This window comes from Hippopotamus amphibius, chromosome 1 (genome assembly GCF_030028045.1).
Source record: "Hippopotamus amphibius kiboko isolate mHipAmp2 chromosome 1, mHipAmp2.hap2, whole genome shotgun sequence".
NCBI classification, from domain to species: Eukaryota; Metazoa; Chordata; class Mammalia; order Artiodactyla; family Hippopotamidae; genus Hippopotamus; species Hippopotamus amphibius.
The window spans coordinates 94,919,346-94,946,450 of NC_080186.1; the positions used below are offsets into that span (position 1 = coordinate 94,919,346).

A 27,105-nucleotide genomic window follows, 5' to 3' on the forward strand; every position below is an offset into this window, starting at 1 on the left:
CACAAGGAGGTATGGCACTAGATCAGTAGAGAAAGAAATGCAGTGCTAGCATACCACTTGGCTTGACAATAAATAACATTTATATCATCATGAGAATGTAAATGTTGATTTTAAACTTTTAAAATCATCCTATAGACATATTTACATAGAGAATATAAATATGATTATAGAACAGAATGTAATGTTAACAAACTTGGTAGTATTGAAAAGGATATACTTAGTCAAAAATGCATTAGTAAGATAAAAATACAAGTGACAAGATTCATTCCAGTATTTAGATCCTTTTGGAAATTTTGGTGCAATAATTATTGTCTATCTTGCCAGCAAGATCTTTTATAAAATAATATTACCTGGTATTTGTGAGGATACAGGGGAACAGTGTGGGAAGACATTCAGGAGTCTTTCTGAAACCTTGAAAATGTTACTAAAAGTAATTAAAGTATGTGGGCCGAGCGACTGGATGCAGAATGTCTTGCTTGAGCAGTGGAGGAGCTAAGGGTGCTGGGCGTGGAGACTATGGGGGCATAGGCAGAAAGTTGACCCTCTCTGGGGGCGCAGCCCCTTTCTCACTTGCACACCTCATATCACCCTGTTTGGCCCTGGAGGATGGCTGGTTAGCCAGAGACGGGTAAGATGCCTCAGGAGAGGAACAACGTAAGGCAGGCACAGTTGCAGAGGGGCCAACAGGGGTGGGGCACAGACCCTTAATCCTTCTGAGAGAGGTCTCCTGCCCCCAGGGCTGCTTTGCTTTCCACGCCCAGCTCAAATCCTCACCCTGCTCAGATCCACACCTGCTCAAATCGGACCCAGGAGGCAAACAAAGATCATTGCCCCAGTCATGTGAGGCCTTTGATTGTTTATGGGATTAACCTGGGAGTGTTAGCTAAGAACTCAATAAAAGCAACGTGGGATGAATCAGCAAGGCTCTTGATCCTAGAGGTCTTGAGTCCCCCGGTCCCATCTTTCTCTTCAGTCTGTGTCTGTGTTTTCTTCAGTCTGTGTCTGTGTTTTCTTCAAGCTTGCGGCATCCGTCACTCGCCTCGAGTCGCTGAGCTGGTCTCGGCAGAACAGGTAATATCATACAGTATTAGGGAAAGTAATGTATGATAAATTGGTATTACCAATTGGTATTACCTTTCTGGAGGGAAATATGACAACATATCAAAAGCTTTAAAATACATGTAGAATTCCACTTGTGGTAATGGCAGGCTGTGTAATTAGGAATGAACTTCCTACTAAGGATAACTGCAAAAGCTGATGACATATTTATTTCTTAAGGTTTCCTGAAGGTATCCATGAGCTAACAAGACAGAGACATATTCCAGGGCCATTATCTAGGAGATAAGGAGAATATCCAGAAAGGTAAGATTAGCACTCAAGTGTATTTCTGGATCCGGAAGAAACAATTGTGAAATTAAATTGTTTTGTAACCTCACAGGGTTAACAAAGAACAAAAGACAAAGCCCAGGGCTCACTGAAGCTATAGGTCTCTGACAAACCACCTCCACTTTAAACTGGGACTTTGCAGGTCTGTCCCCTCATGGTAAGGGTAAACCAGAAGAATCTAGCTTCTGCAAGGACTTAAGAGCATGGCTTTGTATCACCTGTGTAGTCCAGGGAACTTCAAGACTCAAACTTGAATTAAAGTGATCCCAGCTTGACAGTGTTCCCAAGCATCTAGCAGAAACAAACAAAAGTCTCACCTGAAGTTAGGTATCATCATCTTAGCCCTCAAGTTATCACTCCAAGTGATATTTTAAAAAACAACAACAAAAACTAATGGAGGGGAAAAAAAAGTAGAATGACTTTTTAAAATATAGCAGAAGGTGAGAAAGGAGAAAGGAGAAAATCTTAGACCATGCAGGACAAATAGCATAAAATAAGATGGTAGCTTTGAGCAAAAATATCAGTTAGTACATTAACTGTAAATGGAATGAGCCTTCCTGTTTAAAATATAACAAACTCCAGGGAATTCCCTGGCGGTGCAGTGGTTAGGACTTCCACACTTTCACTGCCGAGGGTCCAGGTTCAATCCCTGGTCAAAGAATTAAGATCCTGCAAGCCACTCAGCGCAGTCAAAAAAAAATGAAGAATAAATAAAATGTAACAAAATCCATCTATATGCCATTTACAAATAACTTACCTAAAAGATACAAATACAGAAACCTTGAAAACAAGTTAAAAAATGACAATAGATATATCATGCAAATCCCAAGTTTAAGAGTAGGGAGTGTGTCTATATTAATGTCAGGCAAAAGAGGACTAAAGGCATTTACAGAGGTAAAGAAGGTCACTTCACAATGATAAAAGGTTCAATTCACCTAGAGTATTCAAATTTTTAATCTCAATATGTATAAAGGAAAAGCAACAGTGTTACAAGGAAAGGAGGGCAAGGCCTGGGAAGGGTACCTGCACCCTGGCCCTCTATCTCAGCCTCCAGGACAGAATGGGAGGTGGGGAGTGTGGAGTGCAGAAGCTTAAGCCTGTCTTGCATAGAGGAAAAGAGAAGCTGGCAAAAGAAACAAGACTACCAAAAAACTTGTGGAGTTTTCAGGAGATTGATTCACAGGGAATTTATTTCTTATTCTCTTGGTGACAGGAAGACAATGCAAATAAACAGATGTGTAAATTCCTCTTACAACAAAAATTCTAATTTGCTAAGAGTAAATTTTAAAACTTCTTATCACAAGGAAAAAAAATGTAACTATATGTGGTGATGGATGTTCACTTATTGCAGTGATCACTGTGCATTGCATACATGTATCGAATAATTATATTGTGCACCTGAAACTAATATAATGTTATAAGTCAATTATTTATCAATCTGTAAAAAATCTATGGGAGAAACATAGCTAGAAAACACAACTAGCTTCAGAAGAAATCTATACCAACTACCTAAAATATCCAGTCCTTTTTTTTTTTTTTTTTTATTGGCTGCATTGGGTCTTTGTTGCTGCACACGGGCTCTCTCTAGTTGCTGCGATTGGGAGCTACTCTTCATTGTGGTGCACAGGCTCCCCACTGCAGTGGTTTCTCTTGTTGTGGAGCATGGGCCCTAGGCGCGTGGGCCTCAATAGTTGCAGCACATGGGCTCAGTAGTTGTGGCTCACGGGCTCTAGAGCACAGGCTCAATAGTTGTGGCGCACGGGCTTAGTTGCTCCGTGGCATGTGGAATCTTCCCAGGGCAGGGCTCAAACCCGTGTCCCCTGCAATGTCAGGCGGATTCTTTACCACTGCGCCACCTAGGAAGTCCCCAGTCCTTCATTTTTAATATGAAAGAACAATAAAGCATCATCATATATATGGAGGAGGAATGGCAGCATAAAAACCAAAACTAAGGGAAACAGAATAACTAAACCCAGGGAAAACAGTGACAAGTTAGGAAACTACAGTAAACTAAAACAACATAAAGAACCCTCTAATATCCTCAGAAAGAATCAAGATGGTACTGAATCAATTTTAAAACATACCAAACAAGAAAAAGATACTATGAAAAAGGAACAATCAAAGGGATAAAAAGAGCTCTTGGAAATTTAAAGTGTGATTGCTAAAATGAAAAGTTCAATAGGAGGTTGAAAAATAGTATTGAAGAAATGTCCCAGAATGTTGAGTAAAATGACATAGTGATAGAAAATCTTTATGGAAAGATAAGACGCATAGAGGTCAATCTAGGAGGTACAACATCCAACCAAAAAGAATTCCAGAGAGAGAGAATAAAGTGAAAAAAAATTAAGGAGGAAATGCTGGAATACACTAATGCTGAGAAAAGACATAAGTTTACAGTTAGGAAGAGCCCACCAGTAGTCAAGCATAATGGATCAAAAAGAACCTACCTAAACTTACATCGTATACTTTCAGAACACCCAGGATAGGGGGATAACTAACTGCTTCCAGAGAGGAAAACCAGGTCATCTACCAAAAATCAAAATGGCATCAGACTTCTCAGAAGTGACACTAGATGCTAGAAAATAATAGGGTAATGCCTTCAAAAAGTTCTGAGGGAAAGCATTTTTGACCTTGGTGGCCACATTCAGCCAGACTGCCAATCAAGGAGAAAAGAAAAATAAAATAATTGTAGACGTGTAAGAAACTGACTTTCAGTAAAAGTGGTAGAATGACCACGCGTGTTTATTCCCTCATCCTCACAAAACCACACAAAAAGGATAGCAAAATAACAAAGAAGGCAATAACTAGGGCAGCCATATATCCCAGTTTGCCCAAAAGCTGTCCCTCCATGATTATTAAGCACCCTCTTTCCCTTTTAGAAGTGTCTTGGTTCAAATGAAAATTGTCCGTCCACCTCATGACTTACCTGCAAGGAGAAAGTGCACTAGTGATGTCGGCAGGTTTGGGGGAGGCGGAAAGCTAATGAAACAGTGATAACTCATTTAGCAGAGTAGCAGCTACAACGTAAGTATCCCAGGAGCAGAATGCACACAGAAGTCAGCTTCCCTTAAAAATCCATGAGGCTTCATTCTCTGCAGAAAGCAAAGAGGATCTTGACCCAGGAATACAGAATTCAAGAATTCAGTGAGGCACAGGACTGAAAACGGATTGAGTGCAGAAATGTGCACAATGGACAGTAGGCCTCCTGCCCCTTCCCCCTGCTTTGAACCCAGAATACCCGCAGCCAGACATGTTCCCTTGCTTTGTGTATTTCTATAAAAATTAGAGAGATGTTTGTTCTTTGGTGACCCAGAAAAGGTAAAAGGAGATAGTGACTGAATGTTGTCATAGGCCCATCACTTCTGCCTTGGATAGAACAATGAAAAGGGTGGACACCCTTCTCACCTTGTTTCCGTTGTACAGCCATAGCCAGAGAAGTGGCCACCAGGCTCAGGCAAGCTCTTCATTGCCTGCACCAATGTGAAAGGGACCCAAAACTTTTCAAGAAATTGAAGAATTGCACGTACAGAGCCCCGAATGTGATAAAGAGGGAGTGCAACTCTGAGTAGTCTCTGTCTCTTGCTGTCACGATTTCCAACCCGTGGAGAGAATCAAGAGCATTGTGTAGCCCTCCCTTCCCCGGCCCTGCAAAAAAAAAAAAGATTTCCCTGATTTTTGCCCTCCCTAGAACACCAGTACTAGATCATTAGGTTGTGCTTAATTATTTATTTACATACCTCTCTCCATCACTAAACTCCAAAATGCATATGAATGGTGTAGTACTTGGTTGTTGTACCCTCAAGGTGAGTTGAGTGCCTGGGAACTTATTGAATAAATGAGTCTAGGAGATTACAGCGATGACGTAATTTGCACATGAGAGTATCAAGAAATAGTGTTAAGACCTCTGAAGTAGTTGTTTTTAAAAGCATCAAATGTTATTCACATTTCTCAAAAACATGCACATGAACTACGCAACACACCTGCATTAGGGTTTTCAGACGCTCTAATGGCGCTGTGCATGTTCGAGCACAAGTACCCACTGTGCCTCCCGCCAACAGGTATTTCCATAGATGGCCAGATTTTCTCTTTTCATTAATTAAATTATGAAAAGTCCATCTATCTCCCATATCAATTCCCTATTAAAACAAAATAAATTTTAAAATAAGGAACATTATAATTAGCAGATCTCAAATGGAAATGTTAACTCCTTATAAAATCTAAATGTTTTATATATCTCAGCTCCACAGCAAATTAATATCAGCCTATCCTAGAATTTTGTACTTTACCAACTAGTATAATTTTAAATAACTCATAAATTAGCTTGAAATACTGTCAATTTTAAATTAATAGTAACTCACATTTAGGATAATTTTACATTTCCCATTTCAAAATCTATATACCATTTTCAATATAAAATTATTTGTCTAGGATTGAATACAAGAAGAAAAATCTAAGTTCTAATAAATACTTTTAGCTATAGTGAAATACAGGCCACGCAAACTACTAGTGAAAGATGGAGTCCACGTGGCATGGCCAAAAACAAACAAACAAAAATAGAATTGTCATTTAAGTGGCAATGATGTAAAAGTATCTTCAGTGTTCAAGATCTAGTGGACCCCGATGTTCAGTCAGACTCTTCACCTCTAACAAAACAAATATAAAATGTATGACATACACTTAGAAGCAGTTTCCTTTCACATCTTTACCTACAGTGAAATTGACAAAAACCTGGGCCTTCCCATGTAGTGCACAGAGCCGATAATCAGTTCTCTGGTACATAGATTACAAGTAGGAGCTTTCTGAGGGTCTAGAAGTTTGATCACATATGTCATGATTAAGGACCTTGGCTCAGGAGTCAAGTGGGATTCAAATCCTAACTTCCCTAGCTCCTAATTGAATGAACTCTCTGGGACTTAGTTTCCTCGAATGCAAAGGGGAACAATACTAATACCTAACTGGGTAGGCTTGTTAAGATTAAATAACTTAGAGCGTGTAAAGCACTCAGCATAATGCTTGGCACTAAAAAGCACTCAGTGAATGTTAGTTACTGATATTATTAGTTGTAAAACATAGAGTGCTTGATAGCAATTAGGCCTCCAAGTATTTGACTGTGCTTAGTCATTAGCAATAACAAGTCTCGGAAATAGCTCAATGTCTGTTTGAGAAATAAAAACTAATATTTACAGAGCAAAGCCAGTGCTGTATTAAACAGTTTTAAGTGTCATCTTCAATTTTTATATTAACCCTAAGAGAGGTAAGTATTATTATCCCAGTTTTACAGTTAAGAAAACTGAGGCCTAGAGAGATTAGATTATTTACCCCAACTCACCCAGACAGTAAATGGCAGCGTTGGGATTTGAACTAGAGTTACACTCTGTTTCCACCCTGCAGAACTGGCTGTGTCCTACCTCTGGGTCATACAGTTTTAGTGCCAAGCATATTTGTTCCCTGTGAAATTACTATAAGCCAAACAGTGGACCTGCCACTAGGACCAATGAAGCACCCTTTGTTAGCACTGTACCCAAAAGGGAAGTTCATTGAGTTCATTTTAAATTACTTTATTAGGTTATCATAGACACTATATCATTTAATTTTCAAAACAGGTATTTTCCATTTCTGTTTGCTCTTTATCTCATTATAAAACAGAAAACTTATCCTATAGCAGGCATACAATAAATGTGTTTTTCATTGACTTGAATTTCCTTTAATCACCTCTAAAGGGAAGGTACAGAATGAACACTTCCAAAAGGATAAAATCTCTTTTTAATGATTACATATCTATTAAAAGAATGTTGGCAACTAAAGAGTTTCATAAGGGTCACGTTAAGAGTAGAGAAGGCACCCTATTACAGCTAAGGCAGTAAGGTTATTCTACCCATCAATAGTAATGTGATCCTACCGGTGATCTCCCTTTCTCAGAGAGACAGGACATATGTATGTATGTATATATTTGACTCGAATAAAACACGGGTTAGGGGCACTGATCACCAAGTACAGTAGAAAACCCATGTATAACTTTACAGTCAACCCTCCAAATCCAAGGTTAACCACAGATCATGTAGTACTTTAGTATGTATTTATCGGAAGAAAATCTGCATATATGTAGACCTGTGAAGTTCAGACCTGCATTGTTCAAGGTTCAACTGTATACATATAATCATGGAACATAGGAGAATGGTGTAGATTATAATTTGTAGTTACTAAGCAAAAATTTAAAGATATTTTAAGACATTTTGAGAACTTTAAGAAATTATGAAGCTTAGATTTTTAAGTACACTGAGAGACAAGAACTATACCGACTATAATGTATATATGAATATGAAAAAAACTAGAATTTTGGCACTCTTTCAAAAAATTCTGTTTATTCATTTATCCAACAAATATTTAAATATTTATCAGTAAAGTACTTTATGACACCGCAGTCTGCAGTTCACACTCCCTACTTTTCAGACAAGAAAATAAGCAACTATAATACAAAATGATGGTGCTGAGTAGGAGTAATCAACTTTTAAGAGTAGTTACTCTCAACAGATGTATGCCTTTTGCAGGTTGAAACTTTGGCTGAACTAGATATTATAGTCAATTCAGATTTTTGGCATCATACAAATTTCTGAGAAAACAGCATTCTATAGCATCACTTTTTTAATCAACAAAACCTCACTAGATAATTTTCTGACAGTATATAATGCATTACATTTACACCCATGATTCATGGAATAAAATATACAAATATTTTAAAACAGACCACTTACAGTAAAACGGCTCCAGTAATGGGCAATTTCCTCAATATTTCTTGTAGGTTTAAATAAAAAATACTTCCTCCACTCGTCCCAGTCCACTGTCAGTGACCCATCAGTATCCATACTGTATATTAAAACAAAGAATATGCTCAAATACAAATTACGGTTCATAAATTTTAAAAAGCATTATCAAAATGACATCTCATATTCTCAAAGTCAGAAAATTTGGACTATAGTTGAGCTCTGCCCATTGTTATTTTTGTGATGTAGAGAGTGCATCTTACATCTCTAAACTTCTGTTTATATGGGAATAATTCCTAGAACACAGAGCTAATAGAGTATTAAATGGGATTATATGTACAGAGACCTTGTAAATTACAAAGAGCTGGCAAACTGTAGGTCAGTATTACTGCATCCCACCCTTCTAGTATTTCTCCTTTAAACATTTCCCCTCCTTCCCATTTCTAAGTTCATCTTGTAACTTCTCTAGCAATCAGAATGATGGCTGACAATTACCCTTTTTGGTTATGGATCTTAAAGGACAATTTTCATCTTTGTGGGTATAAAATATCTAATATCAAAAATATCATAAGAAACTCAAATATCCATGGAAATATAATTTTCATTAATATGAAATAATAATCAAACCAATTTTAAGAATTTTAAGACTTCTCATCAGGGAATTTCTCAATCATTGAATGAAATTAAGAATGTGAAGGAAGATAATAAAATATATTGCTTCGAAATGTGAGCTTCCCCAAATTTCAAGTTACTTGTCTCAGGTAGCTCCCTTTTTCATTTTCCTCAGTGACTACTGACAATTTTCATACATCTCCACAAGCCACCAAATGAATTTCTGACACTCACTCTCAGGCCATGTTGTCCCCCATTGCTCCCTAAAACATGAGTGTTTAAGTATTCTCATCTTAAAATAAAATCTCTTAACTCCACCTTCCCTACTATCACCCCTGATCTCTCTTTGCCTTTGCAGTAACACTCTTTAGAGAGTTGTCTACCTTCTGTCTCCAGTTTCTCCTCACTCTCTCTTGAACCCACTCCCATCAGGCTCTCACCACTGTTACTCCACCAGTAGCTTCCACAGCACTAAATCAGCGGTCCACATTCTCCATCCTCCTCTGTAGCCTGTCAGCAGCATTTGACAAAGATAGTTGTGCCCTCCTTGAAACATTTTCTTCACTTGGCTTCTAAAACAGAGTGTTCTAGCCCTCCTTCTTTCTCTCTGGCTACTCTTTCTCAGTCTCCTCATCTCCCCCGCCTCTGAACGTTAGGGAATGCCAGGACTCAGCGTACTATACTCTTTCCTTGGTTATCTCTTCCAGTCTCATGGCTTTAAATATCATCTATAGGCCCATGACTCCCAAATCCCTCGCCTGAGTTTTCCTCTGAGCTCCAGATTCCTATTTCAGTTTGCCCAGTTAACATCTCTACTTCGGTTAGCATCTGAAACTTAGCAAGAACAAACCTCAATTCTGATATCTACCCTATCCCAAACCTGCTTTTCTCACAATTTTACCCCTCTCAATATATGGCAACTCCATTCTGCTAGATGCTTAGGCCAAAAATCTTGACATTATCTTTGACTACTCTTTCTTTTACTCCCCACTCACAATCCAGCAGTAAATCCTGTCAGCATTTCAAAACATATCCAGAATCCAATCGCTACTTACCTCCTCCATCCTGGTATAAGCCACCCTCAAATGCTGTCTGTATTAATGCATAACTGTCCTCCTTGCTTTCACCCTTGTCCCCTACAAACGTTCTCCACACATCAGCCAGAATGAGACTACTAAAATCTTTGTTAGATCATGTCATACCTCTGTTTAAAACTGTCCAGTGACTTATCAGAGGAAAAGCCAAAGTCCTTACAGTTTCCCACAAGATCATATGTGATCTGACTCCTGTTATTTCCTAGAGCTCATCTGCTACCCTCTTCCTCATTGACTCTATTCCAAACACACTGGCCTCCTCTCAATGTACTACCCTTGTCAGATACACTGCCTTCCTGGGGACTTTGCTCATGCTATCTACTTTGCCTAGACTGCTCGTCTCCCAAAGACCATTATGACTCCTTCCTCACTTCTTCAGACCTGTACTCAAATGTCACCTTCAAGGCCTTCCCAACTCACCATATCTAAAACTGCAGCCTCCCTACCACTCACACACCCATACTGTCTTCCTCCCCTGCATTATTTTTCCACTTATCACCATCTAACATAATTTGTCTATCTAGCTTACTATTTTCTCCTCTTGTTTATCATGTGTTTCATAGAGCAGGAATTTTAGCCTGTTTTCTTGACTGCTACATCCCTAGCATCTAGATGAATGTGAGGCACTCAGTAAATATTTGTAGGGTGAATGACTAAATTTCTCTCTACCCACCTCCTAGGTTCTAGACTCAGAGAATGAAACATTGGCTCTTATTCAAGGACCCTCTCCCTCTCTTGAGCTGGTGGTCCCATTCCCTCTCAATCATTAATCTCCTTTCTCTACAACATATGCAACAGCTTTCTCTCTCTGATGGCTACTTCTCCACAAATCCCTCCTATTCTTCAGAAAATAATAAAAGTAAAATTTAAAACGACTTTAGTTGAATTCTCCTTCTTATCTAAACTTCCCAAATCAGTAAACCACATTCATAGTACCCACATCCTCACTTCCGATTCCTTCAATAGCCCTATGCAATCTGACTTAACCCTTTACCACCCTACTGAAACTGCTTTCATTGAGATGCCCAGGAATCTCCCCAATGAGCAGATCCAATGGATTTTTTCAATATTTATGTTGCTGGTCCTTCCTGTTAAATTTGATACTCTCCACCCTTGGCTTTTGTGACAAATCAGTCAGAAAACATGTATTGCTCTGTTAGTATGTTACAGGCATTGACTATAAAATAATAAATAATATACTTTTGTCCCTGTCTTCATGAAGCTTGCAGTCTAGTGGGAACAGAGAGTATGACAAACGAGCCTCTGTAAAGTTGTCATAAAAGCAAATACGAGCAAAACCAAAAAAGTTTCAGAGGTTAGAGTTACATCTAAACTGAGACCTAAAGAATAAGTAGGAGATATTCAAGTGAAGGAGCTGGGATGGGTCTCCCAGACAGAGAGAACAGTTTGTACAAGGATTGGAGGAATGAGACATCATGTTTTTGGGGTTTGGTGTTTTTGTTTGGTTGGTTGGTTTTTTTTTTAGACTGAAAGAAGTTCAGTTGGCCTGGAGCACAGAGTGGAAGGAGAGTTCAAGATGATGAAGCTAGAGATGCAGGCCAGACCACGGGAAGTCCTGTAGACTATGCAAAGGAGACAAAGTTCCATCTTAACTCTTGGAATAGCATCGATTATTAACATGGATATGAAAATTCCAAATGAAGTGATAGCAAATCAAATTCATCTGTATACTTAGAAGAGCAACAAAAACTATGTTTCTATGAATAAATCCAATAAAAGTTATATAAGACCTTTATAGAGAATATATAACGCTTTATTAAAAGACGTTAAAGAGGATCCAAAACATGAAGACATACATAATATTCATGGAACAGGGGCTTCTCTGGTGGCACAGTGGTTAAGAATCCACCTGCCAATGCAGAGGACACGGGTTCCACCCCTGAGCTGGGAAGGTCCCACATGCCGCGGAGCAACTAAGCCCATGCACCACAACTACTGAGCCTGCGCTCTAGAGCCAGAGAGCCACAACTGCTGAGCCCATGTGCCACAATTACTGAAGCCCCCATGCCTAGAGCCCGTGCTCTGCAACATGAGACGCCACTGTAATCAGAAGCCTGTGCACTGCAACGGGGTAGCCCCCACTACAACTAGAGAGAGCCTGCACAGCAGTGAAGACCCAACACAGGTGACAGAACAACCGACCATATAGAAAAAAATGAAACTGGGCACCCAATTTCATAACATACACAAACATCAGTTACAGATGAATTAAAGAACTAAACGTAAAACATAAAATTTTTAAAATAAGATATAGATTAACATTTTTATATCTCAGGGTAAGGAAGAATTTCTCAAGATGTTAGAAGCACATCTGTAAAAGAAAAGGATGGACAAATAAGCTACATTAAAATGTAAATGTTCTGCACGATGATAAAAAAAAAAACTAAAAATGAATTTAGAATAAGCAGCAAGCTGGGAAAAGACATTTGCAGTGCATATAGCCAACATAAGATTAACATCCTGAATTTAGAAAGAACACCTACAAGCCATTAAGAAAAAGATGACTAGTTCAGCTGAAAAGTAGGCAAAAGACATAACAGGTAATTCACGGGAAGATGATATACAAATGGCTAATATGAAAAGATATTGACTCACTAATAATGAGGAATACAAGCATATTAAATCAAATTATTAAAACAACAGGACAATATTTCTGACCCATGGATTTGGAAAATATTTAAATATTAGAAGATTAAAGTATCAAGTGATACATTGTGGGAAAACATTCAGAAGTCTTTCTGAAACCTTGAAAATGTTACAAAAAGTAATTAAAGTATGTGGGCCAAGCAGCTGGATGCAGGATGTCCTGCTTGAGCAGCGGAGGAACTAAGGGTGCTGGGCGTGGAGCCCATGGGGGCATAGGCTACCGAGGAAACAGAAAATTGACCCTCTCTGGGGGCGCAGCCCCTTCCTCACTTGCACACCTCATATCACCCTGTTTGGCCCCGGAGGATGGCTGGTTAGCCAGAGACGGTAAGATTCCTCAGGGGAGGACCAACCTAAGACAGGCACAGTCGCAGAGGGGCCAACAGGGGTGGGGCACAGACCCTTACTCCTTCTGAGAGAGGTCTCCTGCCCCCAGGGCTGCTTTGCTTTCCACGCCCAGCTCAGATCAGGACCCAGGAGGCAAACAAAGATCACTTCCCCCAATCATGTGAGGCCTTTGTTTGTTTACTTCAAAGATAACCTTGATTGTGGGACCAAACTGGGAGTGTGAGAACCTTAGGCTATCTTGCTTCTGGAACGCCAAGAGTGCAATAAAAGCAACGTGGGATGAATCAGCGTGGCTCTTGATCCTAGAGGTCTTGAGTCCCCGGGTTCCATCTTTCTCTTAAATCTGTGTCTGTGTTTCTTTAAGCTTGCGGCACCCATCATTTGCCCCAAGTCGCCGAGCTGGTCTCGGCAATACATTTCTAGTAGAACACTAAATTGGTACAACCACTTTGGAGAACAATTTGGAATATGAAATTAAAGTTAAATGTCTGCATACCCTACAGTCAGGCACCTCGACTGCAAGTAATATACAAGAAGATGTATGCAAGACTATTCATTCCAGCACTGTTTTGTACTAGTAACAAAACAAAATTTTTTTAAAAACCTAAATTCTCTCATCATCCGGAGAATCATAAGTAAATTGAATTATACTCATTAAATAGAAACTGTACATTGACTAAACCAATTGACCTAGAGCTGTAAGCATCAACATCAACAAATCTCAAAAACAGAAGGTTTAGGAAAGTGTCATTTTAAAAATATGCTGTATCCCACCACTTAGTCTCAAAACATGAGAAACAATATCATATTTTAAGAATCTGTCTGTAGTAAAATACACACAGAGGTAAAAACCTGCATGGAAATGATAAATTCAGAATAGTAGTTTCTTCTGGCAGAAGAGGAGGAAATGGGTTTAAAGACACTGAAAACTTCAGTGGTCTGTAATGTTTTATGTATTTGAAAAAACCTGAACCAAATATGACAAGATGTTACATGTGACAAACGCAGCGATGGTATGGCTGTTTGTCATATAATCCTCTTTCTTGAATGTTTATCTCATGAATGTTTAATGTCAGAAAATCTACGACTATAACACCTTATATAAATAGGTCAAACGAAAAAAGCAGTATAGTTTGATAACATTCAGCTCTCTTTCCTGGTAAAAGATACTTTTCTTCCATGTTTTCCTACGTGTCCCATCATAACGTTTGCCACGATGCAACTGAACTCCCCTCAGCCCCATAGACTGCTAGCTCTGCAAGGCTAGGCACCAGGACCATCCTACTCACCACTGAATCCTCACTGGCTACTACGCGCCTGGCAAAACGCATCAATCAGTATCTGATTGATAGGTAACTTGATTGGATGACTGATGGATTGACTAATAGTATAAAGTATATGATTTTACAAAAAATAATAGATACATGCATAAGTATAAAAGATATAAAATTATATCAGTGGGTTAATATCACAGTAGTGGATTATGGTGACCTTGGGCAAGTTACTTAACCTCACTATTCAATAATTTCCTCATCTGTGAAATTAGGAAAATAATAGACTTTGCCTCTAAAGTCTTGTAGGAATTCAAGGAGATAATATATGTGAAGTACTTAGAAGAGTGATAGCAAACAGATGATTTTGAGCTATTATTCATGTTTCCATAAAGTTTCCATAGTCACTTTCATAATGAAAAAGGTTTTTGGTTTGGTTTTTTGTTTGCTTTTTTTTTTTTTTTTTTTTTGGCCACACTGCGCAACATGTGGATCTTAGTTCCTTGACTAGAGATGGAACCCATTCCCCCTGCAGTGGAAGCTCAGAGTCTTAACCACTGGACTGCCAGAGAAGTCCCAAAAAAGGTTTTAAAGTAAATAAAACTTAATTTTAAAATGTATATACATATGTAAGAGCTGACCTTTCAAGAATCTTCATTGCTTCTTTTTCAGAAATATGTATACCTATTAAGTTGAGAATATTGATAATTTCTGAAGTATCAATTACTCCTTTAAAGGAATAAAGAAAGTAAGCATCAACTGGAAGCTTTAAAATGATGCAGAAGCAAATAGTCAAGCAGTGTTTAGCACATCATCACAACATTCCATCAAACATCAACATCCCAGTTATTTCTTCTACTTGCCAAGATGAAAAGACTGGAAAGCCCATATGGTATTTCCTGTGTCAATAAATAAAATATTTACCCTCCAATATTGCTCAGTCAGTCTTTTTTTTTTTTTTTTTTTTGCTCAATCAGTCTTTCTTGCTTCTTTCCTTTCCCTCATCCTGCACATTCAACCACCAGTTGTGGTCTGTTCTGTGCCTAAATATCTCCCAAATCATTTATTCCCATCACCACAGTCCCATCATGGCTCAGATGCCAGTCCATGCTCCACACAAATATGATGGTGTTATTATCCCCCCACTGAAGACTCTTCAGAGGCTTCCCACCTCATTCCTCCTCAGGATCAAGTCCAGAAACTTTCACAAACCCCAAGGCCCTCCATGATCCCGCCTGTGCCAGCCTCCCAGCCTCATCTCTGACACTTGCCCTTGCTCTGAGCTTCAGACTCACTGGTCTTCCTCTAGTTCCTCGGACATGACCTGCTCCCCTGAGGTGACCACAGCCTCCCAACAAGCTATTTCCCCAGCCTGGAACACTCTTCTCCACCCTTCACTTAGCTAACTTTTACCGATCTTTCCAGATTCAGCTTCACCACCATTGCCTCATATAAAAACCTTATCAAAGTGTTATAAATATTTCTTAGATCCTTAGCTAAAAAGTATATTATTCAAAGGGTATAACCTTTTTGTTGGTGGTTTTATTTTTAAAAGATAGTGTGTAAATAAAAACTACATCATTTAAAAATATTCCTTAGAAGTAATAACAATAAAACAAATGACAGAATTAAATAAGTGAGTTTTTAATAACCTTTCAGGGAAGCCAAACACTTAATAATAAACCTTTACTAAAACATAGTTAATTCTTGGATAAAATTGCTAACTGTATAAAAACAAACCATCATTATTTGTGTCCAAACTCTTAAAAGTCAACTTCATTTTCATCTCATTATCTTTAAGGTACTGCATAAACGTGCCAAGGTCCAGCAGACTATGCTTGCTGGCATCAACAGATTTTGAAATTATCTATAAGAGAGAAAAAATGATATTAGAGACACAGATTCAGACAAGGTAGATTACAAATTACAGTGTTTAAGCATTTGTATATTTATCACATGTAAATTAGATAGTCTGCCATAAATTACCAGTGCCTTAGTTTTAGAGTAAAATTTCTAATACCAAAAACATAGAATCTTTGAATATTAGAATTTAAAAGAACTTTAGCAATTGCCTAGTCTTCTCTCATACTCAACAGTCATGCGTTTATTCATTCACTCAACAAATATGTAAGGAACTGTTCTAAATGCTTGAGAAACACAGATGAATCAGCTATAGTCCCAGCCCTCGAGAAGTTTACAGGCTGATAGGGAAGACACCAAAACCACCGTGATAGAAAATGTTCAGGGATCGGCGGGCAACAAAGATGCGGGTGCTCTGAAGGAGGGACAAAGGTGAAGGAAATCTTCACAGAAGGGACTCTACTTGAATATCTTAAAAATAAATAGCAAAAGGTGGGCAAACAAAGAAGCAAGGGTGTGGGAAATGTAGCAGAGACCAGCAGCTGTCCACCAAAATTCCTCATCGCCTTCTAGGGACACACAGCTAGATGACATTTCTCAGTCTCCCTTGCAGTTAGTAAGCATGGTCATGTGACCAACATCTCTCCAACAAAGTATGTGAGTGAAAGTAATGTGAACCACTTCTAGACCCGGTTAAAAATCTTCTCACATATAATCCTCCATGCTCATTCCTTTCACCAGCTGAATGCAGATGATGATGAGACCCTTGAGGAGGATAGAGCCACAAGAGAGACAGAACCTGGATCCCTGAATAACTGCAAGGTGGAGAACTACCCCACCAACCTCAACACCCACAAAGAAATCATGAAGAACCTTCAATACCGTGCTAAGAGGTTTGGACTTTTCCCACGGACAATGTCAGCCCCTGAAGAACGTTCAGGAGGGTTATGAAATTATCAGATGTACTTTTAGAAATGTCATATGGTGGCAGTGTGGAAGAAGAAATGGTGAGAGGTAAGGGCAGGCAGACTGGTTGTAAGATTGTTACAGTAACTTAGGTGAGACATGGTAGAGGCCGGGGCTTACCAGAAGCAATGGGTGTGGAGGGAAGGAAACTGGTTATGAGCTATATTAAGGAATTACACAGGACCCTGTGATTAACTCGATGTTGGGGTAGGACAAAGGAGGCATCTAGAATGACTTGTTAGTGGAACACATAGCCAAGACATTGATCACAGAGGGAAGTAGAGAGCCTCAGAAGCTGGGGATAGCTCTCAATTTGTGAGTCACCCACTAAGATGATAGTTAGAGCCTTGAAAACGAATCTTGGAGCTCACTCACATTTGAGAGGTGAGCCAAAAAAAGAGTCATAAAGGGATCTAAAAAGCAGCAGTGGGAGAGCTGAGAGCAAGGGCCAAAAGGAGGAGATCTGCGCGCCTTCATCAGTATTCCGTGCTGCGGAAAGGCCAAACAAATAACTGGGAAGAGCCCACTGGGTGCAGCAAGGCAGAAGTCTTTAGTGACCTTTCACAGAGGGGAAGAGTGGAGGCAGAAACCTCACGTCAGACAGACAACCGAAGAGTGAGAGAAGTCAAGGCAGAAAGTGCAGACTTGGCTCCATCAAAGGCCTTGATTGCACAGGGAGGAGAATCATAGGACAATATCTAGATGGGTGGGGGTCGGAGGAGCCAACACTGTTATTAGAGAGGAAAGGTCTGAAAATACAGAACAAAGAAAAGGAATAGTAAAAGTGTGCTTTTCCTTTTTTAAAGGAGATGAAAGGACGTAAGGTCAGAAATGTAAGTGGAAAAACCAGCTTTGAAAAGGACGAACGACACCTCCCCCTCTGAGACTGGAGGAAAGAAACTGGGCCTGAGTATGAATGAAGGTAGGGTTATAGTTGATGTGTTAGCGTCACTGAGGAGCCTGAAGCTCCGTAAACAATTTTAAGCATTTTTCATTTATTTGATCATTAGTCTAATGATCCTATGAGACCGGCACTAATATTATCCCTATTTCACAGCTTAGGACACATTATGAAAGGGTCAGAAATCTGAGGGAGTTCGTGCCAGCTCACCTCTGTTTATTCAGTGAGGTAAAGGGCATGGTAGGCTCCTGGAAGGCAGCAGCAAGGAACATGTGGTTGGGATAAGTGGGGTTTCTCAACCCCAACGCTACTGACGTTTGAGACCAGATAATTCTTTGTTGTCCTGTGCATTCTAGAATGTTTAGCACTATCCCTGGCCTCTACTCTCTACATCCTTCACATCGTATACACACATCCCCCACTGTCACAACCATCAAAAATGTCAAATGTCTCTGAGGGACAAAATCACCCCCAGTTGAGAACCACTGGGATAAATGGATAGATGATAAAACTGACAGGCTGATTAAGCAGAAGACCCAGCTCTTTACTGAGAAGAGAGATGGAATAATAAGATTCTGGGGCTGCATTCTGAAGGAAAGCATAGTTTCATCAGTTCGTTTGCTGATTCTGTATAATATGCAGTAACTGCAACAAAAAGCCTTGGACACACAGAATCCAGTGAAATCAATACATGTTATATATAATTAAGACGAGTGTCTGTGGTTGGGTGGGCCTCAGGGAACAAATCATCAATTTCCAGCACGAAAATGTGAGATAGCATATTCCACCCCCCCATTTCTCTGACATACACTTTATGAATCCTAAGAAATATGGACTGAACACTACATGTTACTGTGCTAACTACCTGGCTTTTCTGGACTCAGTGTTCTGTGCCCTCACATCCATCACTCAATTCAAACCTGCCAGAGGGAAACTTATTAAATACTATTTTTTCTTACCGAATTTAATTCAGTCACCTCACAAGAGAAAGATTTCTACAAAACCTGGTGTCCCATCCCCTTTTCAAACACACATGTTCCCATGCTGTTGCTAAAGCTGATAGTCTCTTAGAGCAGCTTTAAGTGAAACAAAGACTTTTTGTTTACTCCACTGGGTCAACTGGTTAAATGTACAGCTGTGGCAAAGAGGACCCTCTGAAAATACAATAGCGAGTATTGATATTGTCATGTGTTAAGCTTAAGAATAACTCCACACTGCAGTGTAGGGTATAATGTTATAAGTATAACGACTTCTACAGCGTTAGGTTAAACTGAAACTACGTGGTTGTAATCAGTGTGTTAGTATCAGAGCATCACCCTCGCCCTGTGCCTGCATCCAGAGTAGCAAGTGGACACACAGGAAAGCCCCAAAGGGCTCCGCGATGAGCTCTAGCTCTGCAGTGCCTGCCGCATTTCCCGACCTATGCGATACCCTTGGGGAGAGTGTAGGAGGAGCCATCCAGACGGACCCTTGGAGTTTCCAAGAGAGAAAAACGAATGTGGGCCCAGGCCTAGGCAGTCGGCTCACTGCAGGGCGGTTGGTTAACGTTGCAGTAACGCCAAGCAGACCTTGTACGTTTTGATGGCTTGGACCCCATTTGTAGGCAAGATGGGAAAGTCTTCTGTATGTTTCATCGTAGCAGTTCACTCATAGGACACAGACGTTTGGAAAGTGCGCCAACAGCGAGGTAACTCCCAGTGAAGCAGCTCACACAGAAAGAATGTCTGAGCCCAGAAGGGAGCTCGAAGGGCTGAAGGGGTCTTCGCCCTCACCCCTACATCACCCCAGCAGGGCCTCCAGCCTCGCACGCTCCCTGCGGCCTGAACACACCGCGGCCCACCTCCCCCCCCCCCCCCCCCCCCCCCCCCCGGGCCAGGAGGGATGCCCATAGCTTCCAGTCATTTCTGCAGTTCGATGACTTCCACCATCCCGTCCCCTCGGCGGTCCAGCTTCTGGAAGAGCTTTTCGAAAAGGCTATCAGATTCGTTTTCCTGGCCCCCCACAGTGGGCAGCAGGAAGCCCCCTATGCCGTACAGCATGGTCATGCAGCGCCAAGGGACCCCGAAAAGTGGGAAAGCCCCACCCTCAGGCAGAGCCACCAAGGAGCCGCCGAGGGAGCGGCTGCAGCCAGCTGCATAGCAACTGCTCCTAGAAGGCGTGGTCCGATGCCCCTGGCTTCGGTGCCAGAGGGCGAGGAACGTCCCCTTCATCGGGCAACAAGGCTGGCTCCAGATTTGCTTCTGCCAGCCTTAGCTGGGGGCTGCTTGGAACCACCTTCTTTTCTTTTCTTTTTTTTTTCGGGTTAATATTTGAATGGGGATTCCCAGACAGCACATCTTAATTCAAACTCCAAAGGGGCTGAGGATAGCCCCATGGTTGTGAATTTTTAGGGGAGATTTTTTTCAGTTTTGTGCTCAGAGCCAAGGTTGATGTAGATCAGCTTCCATGAAGCTACACTGGGCCAGTTCTCTCTCTTCCTCTTACTAGGCCAAAGCTTCATCTCCCATTTTCATGGGATTGTTGAAATCCAAACCCCTTAGTAACCAAGGCAGAAAATAATAGGACTTTTTATATTTATAAATGTAAGGTGAAAAAATAAGCTTTCTAATATTTAACATGAATTGACAATTGCACATATATACAAAATTTAAATACATGTAACCAAAATGAGGGTGGATGAACAAAGACATTTACTCTTGTGTAACAGAAGGGATCATCTGGTCAGTGGGTCAGTGTGCTAGTTGAAAAAATTGGTGAGAAAATCAGCAGCAGTCAAGGAAAGCCACCAGAAGCAGTGCTCAGACCAAACAAAGACCAGTCACAGCAGTGGAGCAGCGGAGACCAGCACTGAACACAGACAGGAGACCAACCAGCCTGCTCTAAGAATCTGTGCAGGCAGTTTTTTCCTTAGTTCCAATGCCGCAGAAGTCACAGGTAAGCCACATCCCTCCCTCAGACCCCTGGATGCTCTCTTAGGGAGAGAATTAGTGAGCATTTAGTAAGCAAAAGGAAGTAAATACAATCTAAAGGAGCTAATGCTAAGTCTAAGCTTTAAAATAAATTAGATATTTGCTTAACTCTTTTTCCCTGTTATCTAACAGGTGGGGCTCGGGAGAAAGACCTGTTTGGGCAAATAAAGTACATTTTCTCTACATATCTGAATTTCATATGAGCTGAGATTTAGGACACTTTGTCCCATTAGTATTTTTCTGGACCTGTGTTTTGAAGTCCTCTCTCGGTGTCCTGATACTGCTGATTGTCTCTTTATGGTCGCTACTAATGTTGGGCAACAAGGCTGAAGCTGAAAGCCAACACCTTAGGATGACAGAGCAGAGGATGGAAAGAACCCAAATTCTTGACTGCCACCGAGCCAGTGAACCACTTCTGGAACCAGCTTCCTCTGAACCTCTTTGGACAGGAGACAAACTAAAGCTCTATTATTTAAGCCACTTTTTGTTGGATAGTCTGTCACAGCTGAAAGTACCATAACATAGAAAAATCATAACTCGTGGAATAATTATAAACTGGAGGGAGTGTGATTCTCTTTATCACTCTCAGTTTGTAATTATTCTATGAGAACATAACAGAGACCCTAATATATATACATATCAGGGAATGAGGGAAGGCATCCTGAGGTTAGGAGATATTTAATCTAAGACCTGAAGGATAAGTAGGAGTTGGCTAGTGAAGACAGGAAAATAGCATTCCCTGGCTTTTAACATTTCTGAGAAGAAGAAGAACTTGAAAAGTTCAAAGAACTAAAGGAAGGCTACTATTAGTGGAGAATAGTGAACAGCAGAAAGAATGGCATAAACTGAGACTGAAAACACAGGCCATGTTAAAAATCCTACGTTTTTTCCCAAGAGCAATATAGAGCTGTATCAGTCAGGATAAATTAGGTTATGCTGTGAGGACAACTCTAGAATCTCAGTGAGCCACAGGGTAAATGCCTCATTTGTACAATCCGTCGTAAGTCAGCTGCGGGCTCTGCTCCTAGGATGTTGTCCTTACTCTGGGTCCGAAGCAGCCACTACCTGGAATGTCACTGGTAGCCATGGCAAAGGGAAAAGAGAAAATGGAGAAGAATGCTGTGGCTCTTAAACTTCTGCCTACAGGTGACATATTCAATTTCTGTGTACATTTCATTGGCCAAAGCAAGTGACATGCTCTCCTGACTTTAAGTCCTCCTGCTGGGAAGGATGTTGAATAGTGGTGAACAATATTACAGTCTAACCCAAGAACTATTTCAGAATTTTGGTCCGCAGCATAAACATGATTTCATTCACAATGTAAAATATTCCTCTAGGGAGTTCCCTGGTGGCCTAATGGTTAGGATTCAGGGCTTTCACTGCCATGGCCTGGGTTCAATCCTTGGTCTGGGAACTGAGATCCCACAAGCCACGCGGCGTGGAAAGAAAAAAAATCCCTCTAGATGCTGTGTGGAGAAAGAGAAAAAAAGGGAAGACTCAGTGGAATGAGAGCAATCATGAGATTCTTGGAGCTGTCAGCTTGAGCTAGGGTGGTTGCAGCAGAGGAGAGAAGCAGACAGATCATGATATATTTTAGAGGTAGAATTGAAAGAACTTTGGGGATGATGGGATGAAGGAGAGAATGATCCTGCTATAGACTGAATGTTCACGTCCCCCAAAATCTCATATGTTGACATGCTAACCCCCAAAGTGATGGTATTAGGAGGTGGGGCTTTTCGGAGGTGATTAGGTCATGAAAGGAAGCCTCGTGAATGGGATTAGTGCCCTTATAAAAAAGATTCCAAAGAGCTCCCTCTCTCATTCCTCCTTGTGAGGACACAGCAAGAAGACAGCATCTATGAGCCAGGAAGTGGGCCCTCACTAGACACTGAATCTGCCAGTGCCTTGATCTTAGACTTCCCAGCCACCACACTGTAAGGAATGAACTTCTGTGGTTTACAAGACACCCGGTCAACGGTATTCTGTTATAGCAGCGCTCTCAGGCTAAGATAGTACCAAAAATAACTTTTAGGGTTTCTGGCATGAGACACCCTATAGATGGAATTGCCGACCTCTGAGGTGGAGGAGAGTGTCTGGGGATAAGATCAAGAGTTCAATCTTAGACATGTTAAGTTTAAGATGACTGTGAATCGAGCAAGTGGCACAATTGCATGCACAGCTCAGAAAAGAGGTCCAGGCTAGAAATATAAATTTGCAAGTCATTGGCATACAGATAGCTTTTAAAGCTGTAGGAAAGAAGAACATCACTTGGGAAGTATGGAGTAAGAAGAAAGCCCTAGACCAAGCTCTGGAAAACTCTAAAATATAGAAATGAATTGCAGGAAACAAAGCCAGCATGGCACAGTGGTACAAAGCTCAGGCTGAAATTCAAGCTGCCGGCATTTGAATCATCTGGAGCAAGTTACATCAAGTTACATCATTTCTCTGGGCCTCAGTTTCCTCATCAGTACCAGTTCTGTCTCAACAGTCTGTTGTAAGGATTAAGTAGAAAAAAAAATACTTAACACAGGGCCCAGCACATAAAAAAAGCACTTTATAAATGAGAGTTGTTATTTTTATTAAAGGAGACTGAAAAAGAGCCTTCAGAGAAGTAGGGGAAAACAGGCAAGTGTTAAAGAAACCATAAGAAGAGGCTGTTTTTAGAAAAAGAGAGCTGCCAAAAGTGTCAAATGCTATGGAAAACTTGAGTAAAATTAAAAGCTGGGACTGAGAGTTATCTTTTGGATTTGGCAAGAAACTCACCGGCATTTTTAGTGAATTGGTGAGGCAGAAACCAGGTTGGGGAGAGTTAAAGACTGAATGGATCTCCACCTCATGCTATGCACAAAAATAAATTCCAGGTGAAGTAGATATAAAAGTAAAATGTGAAACCTTAAAACGTTATGAAGAAAATCTGGAAGAATATCTTTGTGATCTCAGTGTCGAAAAGGAGTTCCAAAACAAGACATAAAAACCATAAACCATAAAGCACAAATTTGATAAAATTGAAAACGTCTATGCATCAAAATTCACTTAAAAGGTGAAAAAGATGAGTTACGGATAGAAAGAAGATACAAGCTTATAAACAACAAAAAATCATATTCAGAATATGTAAGGAACGCTGTAAATCAATAAGAAAAAGACAACCTAATAAGGGGACCAATAATATGAAAAGGGATCTGACCGGGACCCACAATCTATTAATATTTTCACCTTGTCAGTGTCCTCACCCCATTGTGTCATTTCTCTCTTTACTTCCACTTAGATTCCATAATGCATCATCTCAATCAGTATCTTTCATATCCCTTTAAATTTTTGGTCCCTTTTTCTTTGCCTCATTCATTTGGCAAAACCATAACCTTGAGTAAATTCAACTTCCCATGTTCTCTGTGGTTTCACCCCTATCTATGGCTGTAGATGCCCTTCCTATAATGCAACAACAACAAAAACAAGTGCAAATTCTGTTGAGCGTTTGTAGATACAATGGTGGAAAGATGAAGGGGGCCCAGGCTCTTTGAAGAATGACTTCCATTTCTTCAATGAATGAATGAAGAAATGGTGAAAATGAGGATGTTAAGATATGAGGGAGAGAGGGTCAGAAACAGAGGATGTGATGCCAGAAGTTTGAAGAGATGGAAGAAGGGATAGTTGTTGTAGAGTGGGAAGGCTATGTTACAAGAGAAACTGGTTAAGATCTGGGGGCACTTGGAGTGCCAATTTGTGGCCATGAATTTACGGAATATCATTCCTGAAACTTACTGTGCATATCATGTTGCCCAGAAATGGGCACCTGTCTCATTATAGTTGTAATGGACCCAGCCCATTACATCAGCACCTTTGGCCAGAACTACTAATATACCAACCTCCGCTCTGCCATGCCATGGAGTTTATTCTAGTCTACTCGCCCAAAGGCTCTGCACCTACTCAACCCACTCAATATACGTGACGTGTACATGCTTGCGCATGATGGAGCAGTGAGACAAAAGGAGCGAGGATCCTTGGAGCCTTCACGTCAGCGCTGGACTATCTGTATTTATGTGAAACAGAAATAAACTCAGCCCTTCAGCCATTATTATCTCAGGCCTTCTGTCCCCCACAGCTGATCCTAATTCTAACCCCCAAAATCCTCAATGAACAATACACAACTAATCAGAGCCACGAGTACCAGGAAAATGCCCAGGTTAGATCACAAGCAACATGACATCGAGCACAGGTTTAAAACCACGAAAATATGCTGAGGTCAAAATCGCTTCCACATTTTAAATGAAATCAGGGTGTGGGGAAAGTGTTTTACTAATTTTACATAAGTCCATGTACTGATGATATTTATGAGACAGGTCTATCAAATAATGATAAATGGAAATCGCTGTAACTGCCTCAACCTACCATGTACTGAGTGTATATACTCTGCTAAGCAGCATGCTAACTACTAGGGACATGAAGACAAATGAAAGAGTCTGGCTTCCCTTGAGGAGCTCACAGACAGATGACAGAGACATAGACAGATGATGTTTGATATACTTAGTTTCAATATATTTTTTAAAATTCATGAACAGATTTTGTAGATTTAGCAATAAACAAATTTTTTTCTTTTGGTCTTTAGAGAAGAGATCCACTTTGGACTGGGGAGAAAGCTAAATGTAACTTGGCCCACTGATCAGCAGAGGGTGATAGAACATCAGAATGACAGCTTCAGAATGCCTTTATGGACCATGTTGTAGGCATTTTTCCACAATTTATTCAATAAATACTTTTCCTCAGACTCATTGACATATTTTGCTGTGAATATACAAAGCAAATAAATTCACTCTGAATAAAATACATTTATGATTTGGAAAAAATACCGTGAAATAACAAATTTCACTTATTCATGTTTTATTTTTCATTCTTTTTTAAACTTTTTTCTTCTATGTCCTACAATATGATGAAAGCTTATCAACTGAAGAGATACAATGCATCATTTTTTTTTCTCATAAGTGTTGCAAATGCAGTTTGTCTGTCTTGGTATCTTTCTAAGAATGGTCAAGCTAATGACACCCAATGCAGTGGGCACACCGGGCCAGCTGTGGCTGTTGACAGAAGATAAATGATAAAAATCTTGATATTATCTGTGAGTAATATTTTAAAGCATGAAATTTGATTCCCCTCATTTAAGTCAGTTTCTTTAGCTATAATTCATATATGTAATGTTAATGAGATCTTTTCAGAATGCAATTATGGTAAAGCATTTTATGTTAAACCAGTGTGCTTTCTACCAAAACAAATTTTTTTTTCTTCATCAGAATGTGTTTTGTTTAAAATTATTGTAGAAATACCTCTCTTGTTTGAATTATTATAGAATTTTATTCTCCCTTTTGAAGGATATCAGTTGGCAATTATTTATGGGGCTCCCATTAGCTACTAAATTTATGTGCCATAACAAATTAACAAATTACCAAAAACTGAGGGGCTTAAGCAACAGAAATTCACCCTCTCACAATTCAGGAGGCCAGAACTCTGAAGCCAAGGTGTAAGCAAGGTTGGCTTCCTCTGGAGGCTCTGAGAAAAAACTCCCTTCCTTGCCTCCCTCCTAGCTTCTGGAGGTCGCCAGCAATCCTTGGCTCGTAGCTGTATTGCTCCAACGTCTGCCTCCATCTTCACGTGAACTTCTCCTCTGTGTGTCTCTCTGCGTCTTCACGCGGCCTTCTTATAAAGATACAAGTCATTGGATTTAGGGCCCTCCTAATCAAGGATGACCTCATCTTAAATAATTACATCTGCAAAGACCCTCTTCCCAATAAGATCACATTCTGAGATTCTGAGAGGACATGAATGGGGGAGGGGGGGCACTATTCAACCCAGTACAAGTAGTAGTGCTATTGTGCTATTTTTTTAATGTCTTTAAATAAATCTTAAAGGAGAAAAAAATAATACGGTTTTCTGTTACGGAAATAATATGGAAACAGAATATACTGTATTCAAAATGGACATATCCCAAAGTACACGCAACTGAATCTTTTTTAATTTATTTTTATCATATTTTACTTTTACTATTTTCATATTCATGTATTTATACCTTGCCTTGTTCTGTAATGGTTTTAAGCTATTTTATAATAACATTTAGATAGTAATGTGCACAACATAAAATATATATGGTTCACCGTTAATAAACAGTGTACACGTTTTACTGCAACCCAGTAGAATTAGCGATTTAGTAATAAAGGAAGATATAGAAAAACCCTTTCTATAAGTAGAAGCCAAAAAGTTCCATCACGTGGAATTCATGGTCAC

The 27,105-nt window shown here is 40.0% G+C and overlaps 1 pseudogene; it reads right to left on the minus strand.

Moving 5' to 3' along the window:
• LOC130831653 (mitochondrial adenyl nucleotide antiporter SLC25A24-like) overlaps positions 1-19,500 on the minus strand; it is a 43,802-nt pseudogene extending 24,302 nt beyond the window's left edge.
• Between the last annotated feature and the right edge of the window lie 7,605 nt (positions 19,501-27,105).